Source organism: Acipenser ruthenus, chromosome 2 (assembly GCF_902713425.1).
Source record: "Acipenser ruthenus chromosome 2, fAciRut3.2 maternal haplotype, whole genome shotgun sequence".
NCBI lineage: Eukaryota > Metazoa > Chordata > Actinopteri > Acipenseriformes > Acipenseridae > Acipenser > Acipenser ruthenus.
In genome coordinates, this window is record NC_081190.1 from 44,351,442 (window position 1) to 44,374,541 (window position 23,100).

Here is a 23,100-nt window from a genome sequence, read left to right on the forward strand (position 1 = left end):
TTGACTGGAGGGTCATGGGTTCAATCCCAGGTGGGGGACACCGCTGTTGTACCCTTGAGCAAGATACTTTACCTAGACTGCTCCAGTAAAAACCCAACTGTATAAATGGGTAATTGTATGTAAAAATAATGTGATATCTTGTAACAATTGTAAGTCGCCCTGGATAAGGGCATCTGCTAAGAAATAAATAATAATAATACTATGGGTACAATAAAGTACTGTGTATACTTTTTTTGTTTTATACGTCCGTGTAGTATTAGTAAACACTTGTTTGTTTTGATATTTGGTGTTTTTCATGTTTATTTTTTAACGCTGTAATGAACCAAGACGTGTATTTCTACAACTATAGTATACATCATTTTTCCATATACATATACTTGAAAATATATTAATAACGCTTAATAACAACCTTTTGCTGGGAACCGAGAGGTTGCTAATAAGCGGCATCTACTGTATATATATATATTGTAAACCGGAGCTTCCTCTCCGCGGTTCGTTGCCCCTTTAAAAGCAGACCCAGACACTAAACTTGAGTTTGAAGCGCTTACGCGCTATTTTTAATAAATAAAATAAACAAAACAAAAACAAAACCTAACTCTGATTTGGAGCGCTAACTAAACACAAGTCAGGAACCTAACTATCGCTGGACAGCTATGCTGTTTACTGGTTACAAAACAAAACAAAACAAACAAAAACACACAGTTTTTAACTAGTCACAAAAAGGCTTCACACAGTACTTTTTCTCATACGATTGAGCACTCATTTAATCGGGCTCCTTCACACAGCACCCCCGAGCAGCCTGCTTGCTCTCTATATATACCCTGCATCTGGCTCTAATTTACAATAATAGCTAGGTGCAGGTGATAATTAACAAATAAATACAATTAAATAAATTAAATAAATAAAGGGCAGCAGTGTGGAGTAGTGGTTAGGGCTCTGGACTCTTGACCGGAGGGTCGTGGGTTCAATCCCTGATGGGGACACTGCTGCTGTACCCTTGAGCAAGGTACTTTACCTAGATTGCTCCAGTAAAAACCCAACTGTATAAATGGGTAATTGTATGTAAAAATAATGTGAAATCTTGTAACAATTGTAAGTCGCCCTGGATAAGGGCGTCTGCTAAGAAATAAATAATAACTACTGTAAATACTTCAATAAACTAAAGTATTGAAAAGCTATATGGTACCCGGAGCATGTTTGACATCGGCCGAGACGCGGTTCCGACCGAGGGGGAGGAATTCCTTCTGGAGCCCCTGCTGCACAACCCCCATCTAAGTGCGCAGGCGTTGGAATCCCCCGCGGTGCGGAGCCTGTTGATCTCGGCCAAGGTGACCAGAGTCTGGGATCTCCTGGATCACCAACACTCGGCGTGGCTGACTCCCGAGTCGCTGGTCACCAGGGCGACTCGGGGGACCCTCAGAACGGCCCGCCGAGCGATCCGGGAGTGCAAAGCAGCTTTGCACCCAGACTCTGTCGGGTATCTCGAGGGGGTCCTCAGGACCGGAGAGCCATCGTCCCTCCCTACCCCCGGCTCTCCGGCCCTGCTGATCAGACCAAAGGATCGGGCTCCCCCTCAGCCTCCCCTCGAGAATCACCTGAGCAGGACCTCGCAGTTCTCCTTGACCCCCCTTCGTTCCGTGTCGAGGGGGACCCTGTACGCGATGGCGCTCCACACCCTCCACTTCCTCGCCCTCGTCTCCCGCCGAGACACCGCTTGGCGGGAGCCCCTCCAACCCCCGGAGGGCGAGAGGCCCCAGTGGGAGGCTTTGTACTCCCCGCTGGTCCCCAGAGGCGCTGGGGACCTGGGCTGGAGGGTGCTACACGGAGCGCTCGCGTCAGGAGAGGTCCTGCGTCACTTTACCGACTCGGACCCCGCATGCCCTTTCTGCGGCGAGTCCGAGTCGGTTTTCCACATTTATTTCCTTTGCGCCAGGCTGCAGCCGTTCTTTTTGTTCTTAAAGAACCTCTTGCTGCAGTTCTGGCTGCATTTTTCCCCTACCCTTTTTATTTTTGGGCACCCTGTTCGTGGCTCCACCAGGAAGAGGGACCTCCTGGTGAATCTGCTCCTGGCTCTTGGCAAACTTACCATCTACAAGACCAGGAAGCGTAAGATCACCGGGGAGGGTCTCTTTGACTGTGGGGCCATGTTCAGGGCCCTCCTTCGTTCCCGGGTGGCGCTGGAGCACGCCTACGCGGAGTCCACTGGCGACATGACGTCTTTTGTTGACCAGTGGGCTCTGGGTGGCGTGCTCTGTACCACCCCCCCCTTTGTTTTGAAAATTTAATTTACCGTTTTTTGTTGGCACCCCCTTTTGATTAGGGGGCGCCATACTGTATTTTTTCACCGGCTGCCATTAGGCAGCTGGTGCACCGGCTGCCAATAGGCGGCCGGCGCAGTTTTTACCGGCCAATAAATAGGCTGTACCCTTGAGCAAGGTACTTTACCTAGATTGTTCCAGTAAAAACCCAACTGTATAAATGGGTCATTGTATGTAAAAATAATGTGATATCTTGTAACAATTGTAAGTCGCCCTGGATAAGGGCGTCTGCTAAGAAATAAATAATAATAATAATAATAAATTAAGGCTTTTCAGCCCGTGACCTTCTGGCAGGTGTAGTCCTTTGCTCCCCAGGACTACACTTTCTCACTATATATATATATATATATATATGAAATACATTTGGGTATGTAGTAGATTTTGAAAGTTGGTCCTCTAAACTTTTATTTAACAAAAGACTAGGGCAAAGTAAAAATGTGTCATAAATGTGTTTACTACACATATTACAGCACCATGTTATTGTCCCTGTCTGAAAAACTTGCAGCTTATCTTTTGTTTTATTTAGTGTTTGATTTCCATCAAAAACAAAATAAAGATTAAAGAAAACAATTATCAGTATCAAAGTATTTCTTTAAAAAAGGCCAAAACTACCTTGCTTCAGAGTGTTGACTAGTCACTATGGCAACACACCTTTTGGCATGATCAGTAAAATTTTAAATGCTGCTGAAGTGCTTGAAAAGAAAGTGTATGTGATAAAATGTTATTCGTAAAAGTTTCATAGTATTTGTAGATAATATACATGAATATATTCTGTTATGTCTTTTCTAAAAGTTATTATTTAATACACTCCTAATTTGAGTGTTTTTTCTACCTATTGAATATTCTTAGTGAGGCAGTGCTTGATCTGCCTCATGGAACAAGCCGCCAATGTGATGATATCAGTTTATATGAGATGGAGTAAAGAGACCTGTAAACAACCAGCCCCAGCAGTTTTTCTGCTTATCCACAGCATATTCAGCCTCATAAATAAAACTATATGTCTGTATAAGAACATTATTTCAGGGGACTCATATTTGGATTATTTATTACAAGTGCTCCCTGTTGTTGTTTATTTTACCAATTTGAATGACAAGTGCCAGCTCTGGGATAATAATCAACTAAAACATTAAGGTGTATCCTGAAAGCTGCACAGAGGCACGTGCTTTATGCTTTGGAGAAACATTTATAATTGATAAATAAGTGTTTTAGTCAATGTATTTCAAGTTGAGAAAGCCATGTGTGAGAAATATTGCAAATGTGTCATTATTGTTGTAGCATGTGAACCTGGTGATACTGTAGATATTTCATTCATGGCATTAAATATTGACAAAGACACTTCTGACTAAAAAGTGGAAACAGTTATTTTCATCTGACGGCTTTAAACGTCACAGGGGACACCTATTGCAACTTTTAATCTCTAGCCATTTTGATAAACTTTCCCTAACTAAGAGGCTGTGAAGGGCATATTCTGTGAGAGCTGGTAGGATATAAAGAGCTGATTTTCTGATAAGAGTGGAGGATTCTGTCATTGAGCAAAAGACAATGTTAATAGATAGGAGATTTAAAGCAGTTACAGCTTACTGTTCTGTCGATTTTTAAAGACTTCTTGTTTCATGCAGAAAAGTTCTATAAATGTCTTATTTCTACAAACAGCAGCTTAATCCCAAAAGATAACTGAAAAAATAATAATAGGGTCTGTTAAAATTATTTTAAATGTGATAGCTGAGATAGCAGCTTTTCAAAGACCCCTCTCATTGCGTATAATGTACTTGTTGGGTTAAGTAGTTTTAATTCTAAAATACTACTTTATACGAATGCAATGGATGAAACATTTTAAGCTTGTTGTGAATCCTAAATCTAGAAAGGGGATTAAAGGTATTCATCTTTGACTGTTTCAAAAAAGCAACAGTTCTTATCCATCACAACAATGAATGATGACAAGTTTTCCATTCCCCTTTGTTAACACAAAAGGGTGTTTCAGCAAACACACTGTGACTGGTATTGACTGTTAATTCAGCATCAACAGGTCTGTCACTGATCATATCAATATAGTAAGTACTGCAAATCTGAGCCCTCTGTTTATTAAATGGTCTGCAATCTACATTTATCATTCCCTGTATCACAGGCGGGGTTTCCATCTAGTTTAGAAATTCCAAATTCTCTCTCCATTGTTGTGACAATGTGACATAGCACACACCTATCACGTGCATTTCTTACACTCCAGGAAGTGCGTGGCCAAAACATGGTATGTCTTAAAAGGGTGGGCAAATTGCCTTCACACGATAAAAAGCTGCACAAATTGACTAAAAGCTAAGTTTATGTTCACAAGACTTCACCTCGAGCAACTTTCTACTGTAACTAAAGGCTGTAACAAGTAACTCTTTATTAACAACTGAGATCTGCTGCAAGTAGCCCTGGCAAGCTTCTTTGACCAAATAGGAAAAAATAAGCATACAGTAAGAGGGGTTTAGAGACCTCTTCATTCATAATTTTTGTGACACCATTTATTCAACATTTCAAATTATTGTCATTTGACTCTGTGACAGGATAGCATCAGGAAAGAGACTCAGAGGCACAGAAGCTGCAGTTTAAGCACTCACGTGCACTTTAATAATAACAAATAACAGAAATCAAAATGCACAAAACAAAAAGTTTAACCAAAATAAACAACAAAAACTGCTGTCTGGCAAACAGCAACACACAGAACAAAAACTCCCCAAACTCACCTCTCTCTTAATGGAGCCCTATAGAATGTGGCTGCTCCCAATTATCACCAATTATTCTATTAAGGAGCAGCCACATTCTCACATGTTTTTGGCAGGGACAGGAATTAACCCCGTCCCTGCCAACCACCACCAAAACACACACAAACACCACAATATTTTACTATTTACTGCCACAGACTCATTAAGTGCTTTATAGTTTAGTTGTTTTATAAGCCCTTTGCAAAGCACAGTAAAATATTTTTTTTGATCCTTTACTTATTTTTTAATCTTTATTTAGTGTGTCTAATTATTTTACCCCCGATTTTCTCCCAATTTGGAATGCCTAATCATTTTTCCCCGCACTGCAGGAATTCCCTACATGGCTCAGGAGACCCAAGCCAACTTCCTTTTTCACCCAGGAACTAGAGAGCAGATGTCAGCGAGCTACCAACCTCTGGAGGACAAAGGCCAGCCTTTAAGCTCACGGGGTGCTTGTAGCAGGATAAGGAGAAACAGTCCCTGCTGGTTTTGCCACCCTAACCCTATGGGAGTGGCAGTCCTGCGGAGTCCAGCTTATACTTTTGTTATAATAAATATATAGATATATGCAGTCAAAAATGTTTAGCAAATAATACTTGGATAGTACACAGCGCTTTCTTATAGAATGTTGTTATTGGTATATTTTGTATTTGTGTAATACTATATCTGGGTTTTTGTTTTGTTTCCCTTCCTTTTTTTGCATACTAGTAAAATAATGTGAGAAAAAGGTGATACTTATTTTTATTTTATTTGTATTATGAAACCCTAGAGCAAAAAAATATTGCAATTGAGTAAATGCTTAGTGATATGGCCTGTTTAAATGAATACAAAAATCTCAAGTAATTTCAAAACATACTGGAAAATAAACCAAACACAAACTACCTGAACAAGAACAGCTAAACTGCCTTATTTACATAAAAAAATAAAATGATCAATTATGATAAATTAAATTACTACAATATCAATTGATTATTTTTTTTTAAGATGAAGCATGATAACAGTGCAATGCTTATGGCAAGTACTAGTGTTTCTGCACATAGTAAACTGATTCAATCAAATGGCATGTATTTGAGATTGCTTTATTTTGTCCAATTATAAATTATGTTTGGTCTCTAATAAAACAAGCCTGCTCACTCTCTATCTCATTTGTTACCCCTCTGGTCGTACACTGCACAATCACAGCAAGATGTAGGTCAGCAGGCCAGCTTGGCTGCCTTCTGTCTAGACTCAAAGTCTTGGGGGCATGCCATCAGAGAACATGCGCATTGATCAACACAATCAAACTATAAAGCTTCAGTGCACAACGACTGTAAAACTTCTATTCATTTTATCTTAGCACACAAAATTCAGCAAAACCAATTTGTCAAATTACGCACAGACTGGTCATCTTTTTCATAAATGCTCTTATTTAGTCTGTGCCTACTGGAAGCCATTATAGTAGTTCATGTTAGATTTCGAAATGTCAAATTTTTATATTTTTTTCAGTTTTTCGTCAAGTATATGGAAAACTACAAAGCGGTATGTAATTCAATATGTTAATGTAACATTATTCAGCAGGTTTAATTAGACTTTATGAAGCAAAATGTGTTAATTCTAACGGGTGATGCAAAACTTTTGGCCAAAGCTGCATGTTAAGTTGGATGAAATTAAAGGAAGTGATTATACTAGACAAGATGACAAACATTTCAGGTAATACCTTAATTAGAAATAGCTTTATTTCATAATCTATTATTTCACATTCTCCTATCAAAAAATATGAATAAATAAAAAAAATGGAGGGAAGTGCTTTGAAAATATTTATAAGCATTTAGTATGCTTTATAAACTAATTTTAAAAAAAAATTGAAAAAAGATGAAGTGCTGCAAAGGTGTATTGAATGTGTTGCAGTTAAATATCCAGTATCATAGTGTTTTTGTACATGCATTATTTTTCAATTATAAACATTTTTATCTTCTGTGAAAAAGCTTGCGTGCTGTGTTTTGCTGGTCTGTCATTTTCCCATTTCGGAGAGACTGGCCTCCTGCTGAATTACTTGAGCGAATCCTTTGTATATTTTCAATACCGGAAATAAAATTCTAGCCATCAAAAGTGCTACTTAAAAATAACACAGACTTGTTTTCAAAAGGCTGCAGGAATCCAGATTTACCTGCTCACCACAATAGAAGTAACCCATCATTTAATTGCTGTCACCTTGTTAGTGGAGGAGAACAATACTCAGGTTAGCTTTTTTTCAATGACTTGTAACAATATAAGTTCTCAGAATCATGCCTTTTATGAACATTAGCAAATTATGTATTAAGAAATATGTTAACAAGACTCATGGTCCTGATCACAATCAAGAATAAAAGGATAAATATTGACAAAATAAAATATAAGCTACAGTATAGATCAGATTTGCACAAAGCAGTTCATAATATACAGTACAGAGTTATTTCAAGTAGTCCGGGAAAATAGGAAACAGAAGAGCACTGTCCAATACATCTTACAGGTATTGCTATACCCAGGGGTGAAATACTCAACAAAAAAGTGCAGGTACTCATATGCACAGCTAGATGTAAACATTTTAAAAATGGGACAATTTGAGTGTCAATGAATAAATACTTAAAACAGGTATACATATTGGTACACGATACATTTATAAATACAAAATAAGCCTTCAAAAATTACTGATCAGTTATAACCAATTCGCCATAAACAAATAAGCTGAAAATACTGAACGCTTTGTACCCTCTGGTTGTACCACTCAGTCATGTAACACTTAAGTTAAACCTTAAATGACAAGCATTAAGAAATATTACACTATGCAGTAACTGCTGCAGAGAGGGAGTTTTGTTTCAAGATATCCTAAATAGGGATGATGTTATAAAAAAATGGTATTAAAAAAAACTGTTCCATCAAAAAATGATACAAAAAGGTCTAAGTCAAACAATGCACAATAGGGGCTAAAATACCACTTAAATTTATTATGTAACAGGCACTACAACTACTAATGATGTACTAGACTTGGCCATTTTAATCTCTATAGTATTCTCTGAAATCATCCCCATATTTTCCAGACCCTGGGTACTCACCTACAACAGGACCTGGTCATGCTACAATAATAGCCTTGGATTAGAACATATATCCCTGGGTTTTTTTTTTATTTTGTACTTATTACTTATCTTACAATAATATGTTCTGTGTGCTTCTCTCTTGTTTTTCTGTGTAGATTAATTACCATGATCTATTCCAGAAAAAAAAAAAAAAAACTGTATAAAAGTAGACTTTAAAAAAAAAAGTATTTCTGGTATTGTGGTTTCTGCACAAGACAAAGTGGCAAAAGACACATTTTCATAAAGTAATATCATTACTGTGGTTTACTTCTGCCTTTTTTTGTTTAGATGTGCACACAAGTGAAAACTCACATTTACTTAAATAAATTCTTCACATTTTTTAGAAAAGAGGGCATGTACAAAGGGAAAAACACCTCACCGTTTTGGTTTTCGTTTATTACAGTCCTCATAACAGAAAATACTAGACTCACAACAAACAAAACGTTGATCACTATGGTTAACATGTACCTTGCAAGTTGGGCCAGTGTTTGAAAAGTGTGACGCGCACCTCCATCGGACTCCCTTACCAAATCTGAAGCTGCGATTTGATCCTGTTTTTTAATGTTATTGTTAATCCCTACTCTCCCACACATCACTTGCCATTTTAGAAAATTTCGCACAAATTCTGGCAATGTGTTAAATCAGTGCAAGGAAAAATGTGTTATGATAATTATTTTAAATATTTATCAACTATGTAATTTATGACAAACACTGACGTGGATTTTTGCCTTCAAATTCATGTGCAACAATGTTTGTTTAGAATATTTCAGATAGTTTCTCCGCCACACAAAAGAATATAATTATTACTTCATAATAATGACAATTACCGTAGAAAACGTTGTATAAGTCGATTTTCTAGGCATTTTTGATGGGCCCTTAAAAGGGAGGAGTGATTAATACGCTGGTGTGGCGTATCCGCCGCTGTGTCTAATATTAAATTACTGTACCACAATGGGATTACTGGTTATTACGGCTCACATAAACTTAACTGTCAACATCCTGATTATTTTTTCAGGATCTAACACAAAACCAATGTTCTAATTAAAAGTTTGAATTTGTTACTCGCAATACCCTAAGTCAATTTTAATGTTAAACGTAAGCGTTCAGACTCTTTCAGACTAAAAACATCACACCTATACTGCTTCTCTGTTAACACTAGCTGTCAATCTCTGTGAATTCCCTTATTCCCACCCTCCCGAGCCATTGATTTGTCAACATTCAGACTAAATCCGCCCCTGGGATCCATAGCAAACAATTTGTTAGAAAGCCGAGTTAATGTATCAAGTTTGAGTTTGTTGTAACTGCAATGCTTTTTGAGACTGGTGTGGCAGAAAAGGGGGAGGGGTCAGGCAAAGCACCTGGCTCCAGTTTGTTTTAATGGGGCCCTGTGCAAAGGCAAGGGAAACCCCGTAGTGAGGGCTGCTGTGGTGAAGGCTGCGTATAGCCGTGAGGAGACCTGTCTGGTCGGAATCAGCAAAGGTACTGTGGAGACCTGTACTGGATTGTGTGTGACTGGGAAACAAAAAAATAAAGAGTTTAGTTTAAAAAAGATTTTAAAAAAGTGTAGTTTAGCACTCCCGGTTGGAGTTAAGTTTTTGTTTTGTTTTGTTTGTTTATTTTATTGTGTGAATAAAAGTGTGCAAGTATGTGCTAAAAAAAGAAAAATTCCTGTGTTGGGTCAAATAACTCGGTTACACTGGATAAAGTAGGACCGTCAGACAAAAAATGAAAATGCTACACAACAGGTTTGAAATTGTATGTTGTTGAATTTGCCGAAATGCATCGCAGTGCTGAAAAAACAGTACGTGACAATTTAAATATGGCGTAAAAAAACAAGCTGATGGAGCAGGAACGTGTTTATGGAAGTAGAAAACATTGTTTGAATGGAGTACTTTGAGTGACTTTAATACATAACATACTGTAATTTGTTCTATATGTCAGTGCAACGCAGTGGTAGACTTGTAAAGTATGTGAATGGTTCTGATTAACAAAATGTATGTATTTTTTACAGCTGGAAATGTAATGCAATTATACTGCACTGTATGTAACATGAATATGTTTTGTTTACTGGTTATTAGACAGTGCACTGTTTAGTTTATTGTTTTTTTTTCTTTTTTAATTGATGTAAGCAGCACTGTTTAATACTTTTCTTTTAAATTTGAATTAATACAACAAATATGTAAAAGCCAATGCAGCTAGAACTATTGTCTATGGTACAGGAATACACACAGGTAAACAAGCAATGGCAGAATACAGCTGTGAGGGAATAACACACAGCATGCAAACAGACAGGGAATACAGTACACAACACACATGCACGGATTGCTACACTATATTTGATTATATCAATATCTGTATTTTGACAGTGCATTTAAATTTATTTGAACCAATTATTTAGAAATTTTGAAAAACTGAATATTTTCTAGCAGTTTTATAAACGAAAAACACTGTAAAAATATTAATGTTTTAGTTCAGTAAAATCAAACATATTCAAAGCAGGGTAATGCAATTTGTTGTGGATCACATGGTGTAATTTTGTGGCACTCCCTTGATCCACCTACTGTAAAAGTTCTGGCAATTCCTTCCCATGGTCCTTTCTTGCTACACACCAAATGCCACCACCCTACCATGAATCTGTTTGATACATTTCACTGAACTGTCCTACCTACTATTATGGTTCAAATATAGTATTAATATAGTATTACTAAAAGGAATAAATAAATAAAAAATACTGTAACTACACTAATTTGTGACTTCACTTTAAAAATTTGTATTTATATCTATTAAAATGATTTAGACACGACAAACACTAGCATAATGTGCCTGACAACAGTAGATTTTTAGTCTCCAAAGTTGAAATACCCATATAAGCAAATGCACAACAGGTCAGGGCTCTGCTGCTGTGATGCTTATTTCAAAGATAGCTAAAGGAAGACATTTGGAGGTTAAGTGTAAGTAATGGATTTGGAGCACCATGCATGCTTCTCTGCTCAGGTCTACAGTGTACTTGCATTTGTGTGACAGGGCAGCGTCACAGCCCAAGATGTTACCAGTAGGAATTAGAGACTCAGAGACAAAAGCTGCAGTGAAGCGCTGCTGCACACGTTTAATAACAAAAAAGTAATCAAACACAAAACAAACACGACACAAGGGTCAAAATAAAGATTCAAACAAAACAAGCAAATTTAACATAGGCTGGGCATTCACCTTCACTATAATTACCAACACACATCAAAACACAGGTAAAAACTCACCAAACTATCTTTTCCCCAAACAAAGGATTTTCTTCCCCCTTTGTACAGGTAGCCATTCTCCAATTAACACTCAATTACCTAATTGGAGAATGGCCACACCTGTGATTGTTGGCAATTAACCCCACCCCTGCCAAACTTACATTCCCACACACACTATTTATACAAGCAGGGCTTTTGCCCTGCCACACACCTCCCCCCACGTGTGCAGCACACATGGCAGCCACCGGCCGCCTCCCCCCTTGATACACCAACCCCCTCCCATCTTGTCCGTTTTTCTCCCTCCAGATTCTTGTTGATGGTTTGGCGGGCGGGTTGGTCGGGCTGTAGTGGAAATGGTCTTCCTTTGGCTGATTTGGTCCAGGGTCTTCTGAAAGGGGCGCCCATTTAATCCCTCTTGTGACCCCTTGGCTTTTGTTAGGGGGTGCCCATTTAACCCCCTTTCTACCCCCTAATCCCAAGTGATGTTTTCCCTTTGGGAGCTCCTCTACAGAGGTTGGCCCCAATGCTAGCAGCGACACGGGGCACTCCCACAGTGGCAACACTGGGCACTCCGGCGGTGACAGATGTGTGGGACACTCCAGCATTGGCGACCCTGCAGTGGTTCAGAGCACTCCTGCAGTGGCAATGCTAGCAGTGACAATACTGCCAGTGTCTCAAGGCACTCCAGCAGTGGTGATGCTGGCAGCAACGCAAAGCACTCCAGCAGTGGGGATGCTAGCAGTGGTGATGCTGGTAGTAGTGCAGGGCACTCCGGCAGTGGGGATGCTAGCAGTGGTGATGCTGGGAGCAGCGCAGAGCACTCCGGCAGTGGGGATGCTAGCAGTAGCAATGCTGGCAGCAGTGCAGGGCACTCTGGCAGTGGTGATGCTGGCAGCAGCACACAGCACTCCGGCAGTAGGGATGCTAGCAGTGGTGATGCTGGCAACAGTGCAGGGCACTCCGGCAGTGGTGATGCTGGCAGCAGTGCAGGGCACTCCGGCAGTGGGGATGCTAGCAGTGGTGATGCTGGGAGCAGCGCAGAGCACCGGCACTGGGGATGCTAGCAGTGGTGATGCTGGCAGCAGCACAGGGCACTCCGGCAGGGGCAGTGGCACTGGGCACTCTGGCATGGGCGCATAGGGACACTCCAGCAGCAGCTCCTCCCACTTTGGTACTGGAGATGGCTCTGGGGAAAGCGGGGCTTCTACCTCTGCTCACCTCCAGGAACGGCCACCCCTCCCCGTCTTCTTCTTTCCTGATATTGGAGGGGGCAGCATGCCTTTGTCCTCAAGGCGGGCGAGGAGAGCATCTAATCTGCCAACCCATGGAGCTTGGAAGGCAGAAGGACCCATCTTCTGCTGTTTTCAGGGGGTTGGGAGCTTCGCCCCTTCACCATGGGATGTTACAGCGATGTCCTCGTCCTCAGATGGCAGTGGTTTCTCCCTCTCTGGCAGTGAAGGCGGCAGTGACTGTTGGACAACCAGGCGAAACCAATCAGTTGCATCACCAACCTCTCCCTTTCTATAGTCCTCCATAAATCCAGGGTCTTCATATGGGCACTCCAAATTCCATATTGGTGCATTTGGTTTTACTGGCGAAGTGTCATGGTGGCTGGTTGTTGACGAGCCTGTTACTAAAAAGCAAAAAAAATAGTACAGGTACTGAAGGCAGTGGGGGAAAAAAAACTGGATTCAATCATAGGACTGTGTTACAAAGGCATTTTGTAAATTGTGTAAAAAAAGAGCGTGAAGAGGAGGTTAAATGTCTAAGAGATACAAATGGCAAAAGCATAGACAAAGAAAAAAATATATTAAATGATTACTTTTCACAAGTTTATACAAAGGAGGATACGGACAACATGCCCCACATGTCAACCTGTTTCTATCCAGTTTTCAATCACTTAGCATAACAGAGGCAGAAGTGTTAAAGGGACAAGGAGCTCTTAAAATAAACAAATCCCCTGGGCCGGATGAGATCCTCCCAATAGTACTCAAAGAAATGAAAGAAGTTATTTACAAACCGCTAGATCATGCAACAGTCTCTTGACACAGGGGTTGTACCGACAGACTGGAGAATTGCAAACATAATACTGATCCACAAAAACGCTACGGCGCTCAGCGTATTTATTAAATGAATAAACAAAAAAATTAAACAAACAACAAACAAAAAGGCACAAGGGCCAAACAAATAAACTAATAAGTATCGTGCTGGTGTAAACCAGCAAGCTTAGCAGTTATTTTTAAGTTTAGTTTGCTCTCTCCTCGCTCTCTCCGCTCTCACTCCTAATACGCTCTCCCTGAAGGTAGAGAGCTGCAGGTTTATATACAGTGACTATCTCCTGATTAACAACAATTAATCAATGAATTAACTCGGGAGATGGTCACCGTCTGCATGAGTTTAATAAGGATGGGTGACTGTCAGCTAGCTAAATAAATCACTAGCTGATCAGTCACGCATCCTCACAGGGTTTTTAAATTATAAAAACAATAACAAATACGCGGTGCTTTGATCTGCGCCGCAAACAAAAATACAAATAATAATACAAATATATACAGTGCCTTGCATAAGTTTTCACCCCCCTTGGACTTTTCCACAGATTGTAGTGTTACAATCTGGAATTAAAATGGATTTAATTAGGATTTTTTGTCACTGATCTACACAAAATAGTCCATAATGTCAAAGTGGGGAAAAGAATCTATATATTTTTCAAAATTATTTACAAGTAAAAAACTGAAAAGTCTTGATTGCATAAGTATTCACCCCCTTTGCTGTGACACCCCTAAATAAGCTCTGGTGCAACCAATTGACTTTAGAAGTCACATAATTAGTTGGATGGAGTCCATCTGTTTGCAATTAAAGTGTCACATTATCTCAGAATAAATACACCTGTTTCTGGAAGGCCCCAGAGTTTGTTAGAGAACATATCTAAACAAACAGAATCATGAAGACCAAGGAGCTATCAAAACAAGTCCGGGATAAAGTTCTGAAGAAGCACCAATCAGGGCTGGGTTATAAAAAAATATCCTAAACTTTAAACATCCCCCAGAGCACTGTTAAATCCATTATTAAAAAATGGAAAGAATATGGCACAACCGCGACTCTGCCTAGAGAAGGCCATCCACCAAAACTCAGTGACCAGGTTAGGAGGACATTAGTCAGAGAAGCAACCAAGAGGCCAATGGTAACTCTGAAGGAGCTGGAGAGATCCACAGCTGAGATGGGAAAAACTGTCCATGGGCCAACTATAACCCGGACGCTCCACAAAGCTGGGCTTTATGGAAGAGTGGTGAGAAGAAAGCCATTGCTGAAAAAAAAACAATTCAAATCCTGTTTGGATTTTGCCAAAAGGCATGTGGGAGACACAACAAACATGTGGAAAAAGGTTCTCTGGTCTGATGAGACCAAAATTGAACTTTTTGGCCTTAGCGCCAAACGCTATGTGTGGCGCAAAGCCAACACTGCTCATCACCCTGAGAACACCATCCCCACGGTGAAGCATGGTGGTGGCAGCATCATGTTATGGGGATGCTTTTCATCGGCAGGGACTGGGAAAATGGTCAGGCTTGAGAGCAAGATGGATGGAGCCAAATACAGGGAAATTCTAGAGGAAAACCTGTTTCAGTCTGCAAGAGACCTGGGACTGGGGCGGAGGTTCACCTTCCAGCAGGACAATGACCCTAAACACACAGCCAAAGCTACACTGGAGTGGTTTAAAAACAAGAACCTGAATGTCTTAGAATGGCCCAGTCAAAGCCCTGACCTCAATCCAATTGAGAATCTGTGGCAAGACTTGAAAATTGCTGTTCACTAACGGTCCCCATCCAACTTGACAAAGCTTGAGCAATTTTGCCAAGAAGAATGGGCAAAAATTGCAGGATCCAGATGTGCAAAGCTGGTAGAGACTTACCCAAAAAGACTCACAACTGTAATTGCTGACACTCCGACACACAGCATAAAAGATTAATCCTCAAACTGAAAGCAGTAGGGATTCAAGGAAATGTATGCACATGGATTAGGGAGTCGTTAACATGTAGAAAACAGAAAATACTGATTAGAGGAGAAACCTCAAAATGGAGCGCGGTAACCAGTGGTGTACCACATGGATCAGTATTAGGTCCTCTGCTATTCCTAATCTATATTAATGATTTAGATTCTGGTATAGTAAGCAAACTTCTTAAATTTGCAGACGACACAAAAATAGGTGGAGTAGCAAACACTGATGCAGCAGCAAAGGCCATTCAAAATTATCTAGACAGCATTCAGAACTGGGCAGACACATGGCAAATGACATTTAATAGAGAAAAGTGTAAGGTACTGCAAACAGGCAATAAAAATGTGCATTATAAATATCATATGGGAGATACTGAAATTGAAGAAGGAATCTATGAAAAAGACACAGGAGTTTATGTTGACTCAGAAATGTCATAATCTAGACAATGTGGGGAAGCTATAAAAAAGGCCAACAAGATGCTCGGATATAAGTGTTGAATTTAAATCAAGGGAAGTAATGTTAAAACTTTACAATGCATTAGTAAGACCTCCTCTAGACTATTGTGTTCAGTTCTGGTCACCTCGTAAAACAAAAAGGATATTGCTGCTTTAGAAAGAGAGCAAAGAAGAGCGACAAGAATTATCCCGGGTTTAAAAGGCATGTCATATGCAGACAGGCTAAAATAATTTAATCTATTCAGTCTTGAACAAAGAAGACTACGCGGTGATCTGATTCAAGCATTCAAAATTCTAAAAGGTATTGACAATGTCGACCCAGGGGACTTTTTCAACCTGAAAAAAGAAATGGAGCTTAGATAAAGGGGCATTCAGAACAGAAAATTGGAGGCACTTTTTACACAGAGAATTGTGAGGGTCTGGAACCAACTCCTCAATAATGTTGTTGAAGCTGACACCCTGGGATCCTTCAAGAAGCTGCTTGATGAGATTCTGGGATCAATAAGCTACTAACAACCAAACGAGCAAGATGGGCCGTATGGCCTCCTCTCGTTTGTAATCTTTCTTATGTTCTTATGAATGTAAATTAAACAGTCAAGAATTATGCCACGCTGACAAGTATTTTTATATTGTTGTTTCTTTATAGTGTGTGTGTTTGTGATGAAAACGTAGCAAGAAAAACAGTACAACAGAAATAAATTTCTATTTAAAATGTACGTATAACAAACAAATAATCAATATATATATATATGGGGTGGTGTCAAATTATTAAATACTGCTTGATTTATAGTTTTGGAATTGAAATTCCAGAGAGGGACCAAGGAAATGTGCAAACTCCATCACTGTGTAACATTCAAAGAACATATTAGATTGAGACGTTCACGAAACGTGTACACAATGCTGTGTTTAATGCAACCAGTATAGAACCCTTCGGCAACCATGCTATGTCGGTGTATTACTTTTCCACGTTTACATCACATCATATTGATCCAATCAAAATACAACCTAAACGCAAAGGTTTCCAGAACGTTGTGTGTTACGTGGGCAGTTCTAGTGTTAACTCCATCCCTGCCATCCTTACATTCCCACATACACAATTTATACAAGCAGGGCTATTGTTCTCCCACAATTTGTAAATGATAATTAACAATTACTGACTCAAACTTCCTGAATGCAGACAAGTTGATGACGCTGGAAAAAATATGTAGTCAAGTTCCAGTCAAATCCGAAAAGCATAAGAGCCTTTTTAAGAACAGAGCCAAAAGCACAACTTCGTTCAAGCCCCAAAGGGCTTGTTTGAGGCTGTTCAGATTCCCGTTCACTGTAGCGCTAGTTAGTTTTAAGAGAAATACACAGGCTGATTTAAAATCTGTGATGCCACATACTGGTATTAATCAAATGCATTTAACTTCTCTTTAACATCATCTAATAATTTAAGGTTGTTCTTCTTAAGCTTACACAGTAATTCATTAATAGGGAAAACAAATCCAAACAACTTGATCATTAACAAATGGTTCTTTTTTTCAATTCATATTAATGTTTCTATATGATTTTACTGTATATTATTATTTGATTGAACTGTGTTGATGGTCATTCCAAAATTATATTGTAGGGTCATAAAATGGAAATAAAAAGCTGCAGACAGTTGTTTTTCAATGTATTATTTAACTATAAAGGTTACTTTCCGTCAGATTCCATTGAAAGGTATTGATTACGTACACAATCACAGCTGCAGAATATAAGCATTGTATCAGAGAAAGATGGTGGCTGACCTTTAGAGCTGCAAAATAACACCCAATTTGCTCAGATTTTCATCATAAATGTGTCAGATAAAGGTTATAAAATTCCCAGACACAAGATGTAATGATCTCTCCAAACCACCACTCACAACTTGAAACTGTGAATATTTATTTATTTTCAAAAAGAAAAAAAAGCTAAACTACCATACTTGTTTTTCTGACGATTGCTACTTTAAAGAATAATACTAACAAAACTATGATAACCACAATAGACTAACTCATATCAGTTGGGACCAAACCCTGTTCAGTTTAGTAGCTTGTTTGGATTAACAATCATAGCCTAGCCTTGCCACTGTTACTCTTTAGGTTTAAGATTTGGAAGTGACTGAGGTCAAAAAACAGAAATATTGTGTAAAACAGATGTTGTTGGTCAGAAACACTTTTAACACAGGGAGTTGTTTTTTTCTGTCCCATCCATTTCCAAACCCTGCATACCCACAGTAACAGGGATTTACCATATGTACTCAAATTAAAATCCCAAGAGTCGAAGGAAGAGTGCATCTGCATTGCCTTGGTGACGGCCAGGTCAATGTCGCACCTGGAAGTTATACTTCCAGTTATCTCAGCCATCTGGCAGTCTGGCCCTCAGGGAGACAGAGATTTATTTTTCAATTGAAATCAAACACAAAATCCTAAAATGTTCATTATTGAAAATATAGGACTGCTATCTAGGCTGGGTTTCGAATGGTATATTTCAAATATCATTTTTTCGTTGTTGTATTCGTTATGCTAGGCAAATATAAACAACGAGTTGAAATGACCTCCTGAATGGGATTTCTTCCTGGTGATTTTTTGCTTTATAATAATTGGTTTTAACTATGTTATAATATATAAATGGGAGCAGTAGTGTGTTGGGCATGAACACCACCTAGTATCATAAATGCACAGTAATGTGGCAGGGCAAAAACCCTGCTTGTATAAATAGTGTGTGTGGGAATGCAAGGTCGGCAGGGATGGGCTTAGGTCAGCCAGGGTGTCCTCAGCTCAACGTGCACCATGTGTTGTCTTCCGACGGGTAGCTCTGGTTTGGCTGCTTGGCGGGCCTGCGGAGTGAAAAGAAGCGGTCGGCTGACAGCACATGCTTTGGAGGACAGTGTGTGCTCATCTTCGCTGCTCTCGAGTCAGCGTAGGGGTGGTAGCGTTGAGCTGAGCCTAAATACAGTTGGACATTTCAAATTGGGAGAAAAATGGGTAAAATTAATTGGCGACTACTAAATAATAAAAAAAATTGTATTAGTGTACTGTACATTTATCTGTTTTATTTTTTTTATGTGCATAAAAAATATGAATTGAATTTAATTTATTTGAGTATCTGTTTCAGACTATTATTGGTAGGCCTGTGCCGAGTAACAAACACAAACAAATATCTGCAATGATGATGATAATTTTTCAGAGTATGAGTAATCCACAGTAATTTTGCTATTACTCTTATTCAGAGGGAAATATGTAAAAAAAAAAAAAAATGATTAAATCAGCTCCTTTGTGGTTAGGCTACCCCCTTTTTTATAAAGAAATCTCACAGTTTTGCAGATCCTGAAATGTTCACGTCTTCTTGAAAGAGTACTACAAACAACAGAGGTGTCACCTTTGTCAGAGTTCATGATCCTGTTAGAACATGTTTCATTCACACAGCGCACAGGGATTAAAGAATTTAAAAAGCAATGGAGAGTCAACAAGGTTATTTTGTCTTGTACTGTATATGCTTACATTTTCTTAAAACTGTATATGTTTAAAACTTCCTTTCTGAAATGTGTTTATCAATGAAACATAATAGAGTATATCATGGGCTATCATTTGAATGTCAAATGTTATACAGTACCTCTTACCAGTAAATGAAAATACTGTTATTATTATTATTATTATTATTATTATTATTATTAAAGCTCATTACTATATTTTACATATAACTATTATTTTTTAAAATTATTTTACATTACTTTACTTTCTTTCAATGCTTTTGCATCATTAGTTTTACTTGTATCTGTAAATACAGCACACATTTAACATATGTCTACACACTTAACCCTTTGCGGTCCATTGTCGGACCTGGTCCGACATTGCAATTATTCCTATCATGTCCATTGTCGGACCCTGTCCGACATCATTATAGAAACGCAAAAAACGGGTTTTAGTCGTTTTTTCTCCAGAAAAAGTCAAGAAAACCATTCAATGGCCGAGTGGGAATGACAGGAGCAGAGACAAGTCGAAAAATTTTTTTTAAAAAAAGGCGTATCTCATGAATAGTCATACATGGCCCTGGTATCAGATAACGGGGCGGTCATAAGTAAACAAGCTGGCTGCCTGTGAATCAGCGCACAAAGAACACAGACATTTGCAGAGCTTTTTTGAGATGTTATAGTAATAAAATAATGACTTGGATCGCATTATTGAGGAGTTTGGTGATAAAACAAGTGATCAGGAGATGATTGATCGGTATGTACGACTATTATTATTATTATTATTTATTTCTTAGCATATGTGAAAGCTATAGCGAACGAAAGGGTGGGGCAGGGCTGGAGATGCCTAGTGAGTGCTTTGTTGATATGCAGGGCCATTTAAACCCGTTTGACTGTGAAAAAAAATACTTTTAAACAGCGCGTCTAAAATTAACTGCTCGTGTGAAAATTAATTAGACTTGGCGTGCCTGACGCGCATTTAATAAATGGACCGCAAGGGGTCAACTTTTTTTTGAATTTTTTTAATTCAAAAGCTTCCAGCTTCAGCTTTTCGCGTATGATGTATTTTTGGGGGTAATAGCATTACCTGAATGCCGATATGTTTGTACGCAGTACAGGATACAATAAACCAGCCATAGAAGACATTTAGTATTGGACAATGCTCAGAGAAGGCAATGTGTTATATAGTGACATTTCATACACTTTTGACATACAATATCAAACAATTTCATTTTTAATTTTCTCAGTAAAGAGGGCTTCTATTTAAAAAATAATTTCAGTGTAAAGGAACATTTCAGTGCTTTTTCTAAAGACAGAGCTCGGCAGTTGCTTATTTCGAAATTGCCTGGAATATTTATTTTACATATCAACCACACATGCGATTAACCAAGAAAACCTTTTTAAATAACCATACTAGAAATATAAAAGTGTTGTCCAAATGAAAATAAGCTCTTGTTGCTTGAAATAAAAGACAGCGTAATTTGATGTGAGTCTTCAGCAACCGTAAACAGTGTGTAAGATGGTGTAGGATATTTTGATTCGTGCTTCACGGAGTATTGGTGAAACATGTATCGAGAGTGATTTTTTATAGAGAGTGATTTATAGCAGGCTCCATGAGCGCTATTTACTTGAAGGGGGGAAAGTGGATAGGAAAGCAAGTCTCAGTCTTGTGATTAGGAACCTTGGAGAACAAAGTGTTAGTCCCCTACTCACTGGAGAGCCTCAGCGGTGGCTTGGATGCGGACGCAAACCCACAGTGGGGAGGAGAATGGCCCAGACTCAACGGACCCGAACGTACTGGTGATCAAGTTCTTGAAGGAAGAATATAAGATAAAGAGAGGCCCATATGATTGTGCAGCAACAGCTCTATAGAAACAGATGTTGGTATAATTACAAAGTTTGAGAGAGTAGAGGAACTAATGGTCCAGTATAGATGGAAACGTAGCAAAATAGTGCACATAATGCAAAAGGTAAGATGATTGTGGCCGGGGGTCCCACTGGTTAGAGAGCTAAAATGGCGGATGCCTGAGAAGCTAGGGGAAGTGATCAATACCCCCCCCCCCCCCCCCCCCCCATAGTATGGACCCCCAGCTCCCTGTTAGAAAATCCCACACATTATAGAATAGAAGATAAACAGGACATAGCAAGATTAGTAAGACAACCTAGAAGAAAGCCATCCATGCAACAGAGAGGAAAAACCTTTCTTTTTTTTACTTTTTTAAGGTGGAAACCTCTGGAAGTCCTGGCGGAGAGGGCTCCCCTTCTCCGGGCAAGCTAGCTAGGGATTGCTGGCCTGAGACAATGTCTCATGCTGACGTTCGAATGTACGTCTCAACTGCTGATGAAGTCCAGCGACCTACAGTTTTAATAATGTGTTGATTTAGTCCTGCTCTGGCAGTTGAAGTTGCAGCTCTGATTCTGAAGGAATGAGGAGTGAAGAATTGCTGCAGCAGACCTGCTTTAGTTAGGAGAGAGGACAGATGAGATGAAAAACAGTTCCTAGTGACAATGTTCCTTGAGCAGTTGGTGAACAGCAGATCTAAGTGACTGGGCTTCTTGAGAGCGATGAGTTTTGCCAGACAACTGTAGGGGCAAAGGGGAGACTTAATCTTTGATAATTGATTCCGTTGTCCAGAATGAAGTTGATCGATTTTTGATGTCCTCAAAAACAGCAGGAAGTGCTGGTCTTGATTGCAGGAGAGGTCGGAGGATGGAAAACATCTTAAGGAGGATGTCCGTTATAATCGGCATCCTGATAGGAGAAGTTGTGGGAGGGACTTCTCGATTCCGCGGAGAGTCAGGCTGACTGCAGGCAGTGAGAGAAGGGTGGGTGCTGGGATGCACTGGAGTCGTTAATGGTGTTGAATCCCAGACAGGATCTAATGGTAGTGGGTGACACCTGGAGGATGAATACCAGGATCCCGTTGTGGTTGAACTGTGCCGGGATGATTCGGTGCTGGGTGCAGAACTGGGAATATGAATTCCATGCTGTTCTGTATGATGAACTGGTTGCTGGAGCCAGAGCTGCTGTCATGTAGCCCTGAGCACAGAGAAATAAACTGGAAAGGGATGAATTTATTCCATGATGAGGTGATGGAAGGGAGGAGGTTGCAGAGGGAGAGGCGATGCTGATGGCATGATCTGGTGGAATCTGTGGATCTGCAAATGGGAGAGAGCACCAGCAGTATTATTAGAGGAACCAGGCCCATGCCTGGCTTGAATTAAGAAATTGTTTGACACAGATAGTCAAATGAGCCTTTGCAGTAATTTCATAATGAATGGTACTGAAGATTGGCCTTTATTGATTATTTTGACTGTGGCTGTATTGTCGCTATAGAAAAGAATTACATTTCTAGACCATGATTTGCCCCAGATGAAAGCAGCAGCAACTATTGTAGCAGCAACATAATATATCCCTGAAGATCAAGAAAGCTATTACGAATTCACCAATTGTCAAGTTCTTAGCAGGTGAGGATTGCTGGATTTTGGAGTTACAGACAGATCGCCACAATCGACCACTCGGTGGTCTAGGAATTCAGAGGACGCAATTAATATAGAAACTAAATTTACGTCCTTACCCTCAATGACCTGCCTTCTGATTTGAGGGGACACATTGTAATGATGGACAGCTGAAGATGGCTGAGAGGAGGTAGATGCTGAAGCCAGGCTGAAGTGGGTAGCGGCTTCTGGATCTGGTTGCGGGAGGCTTCTTTGGGGCGCTGGGATGACGGCTGCAACTGGCCGTCCCTCGATAACGTCGAGCCTTGCTTTTATATCTGATACTGCTTCTAC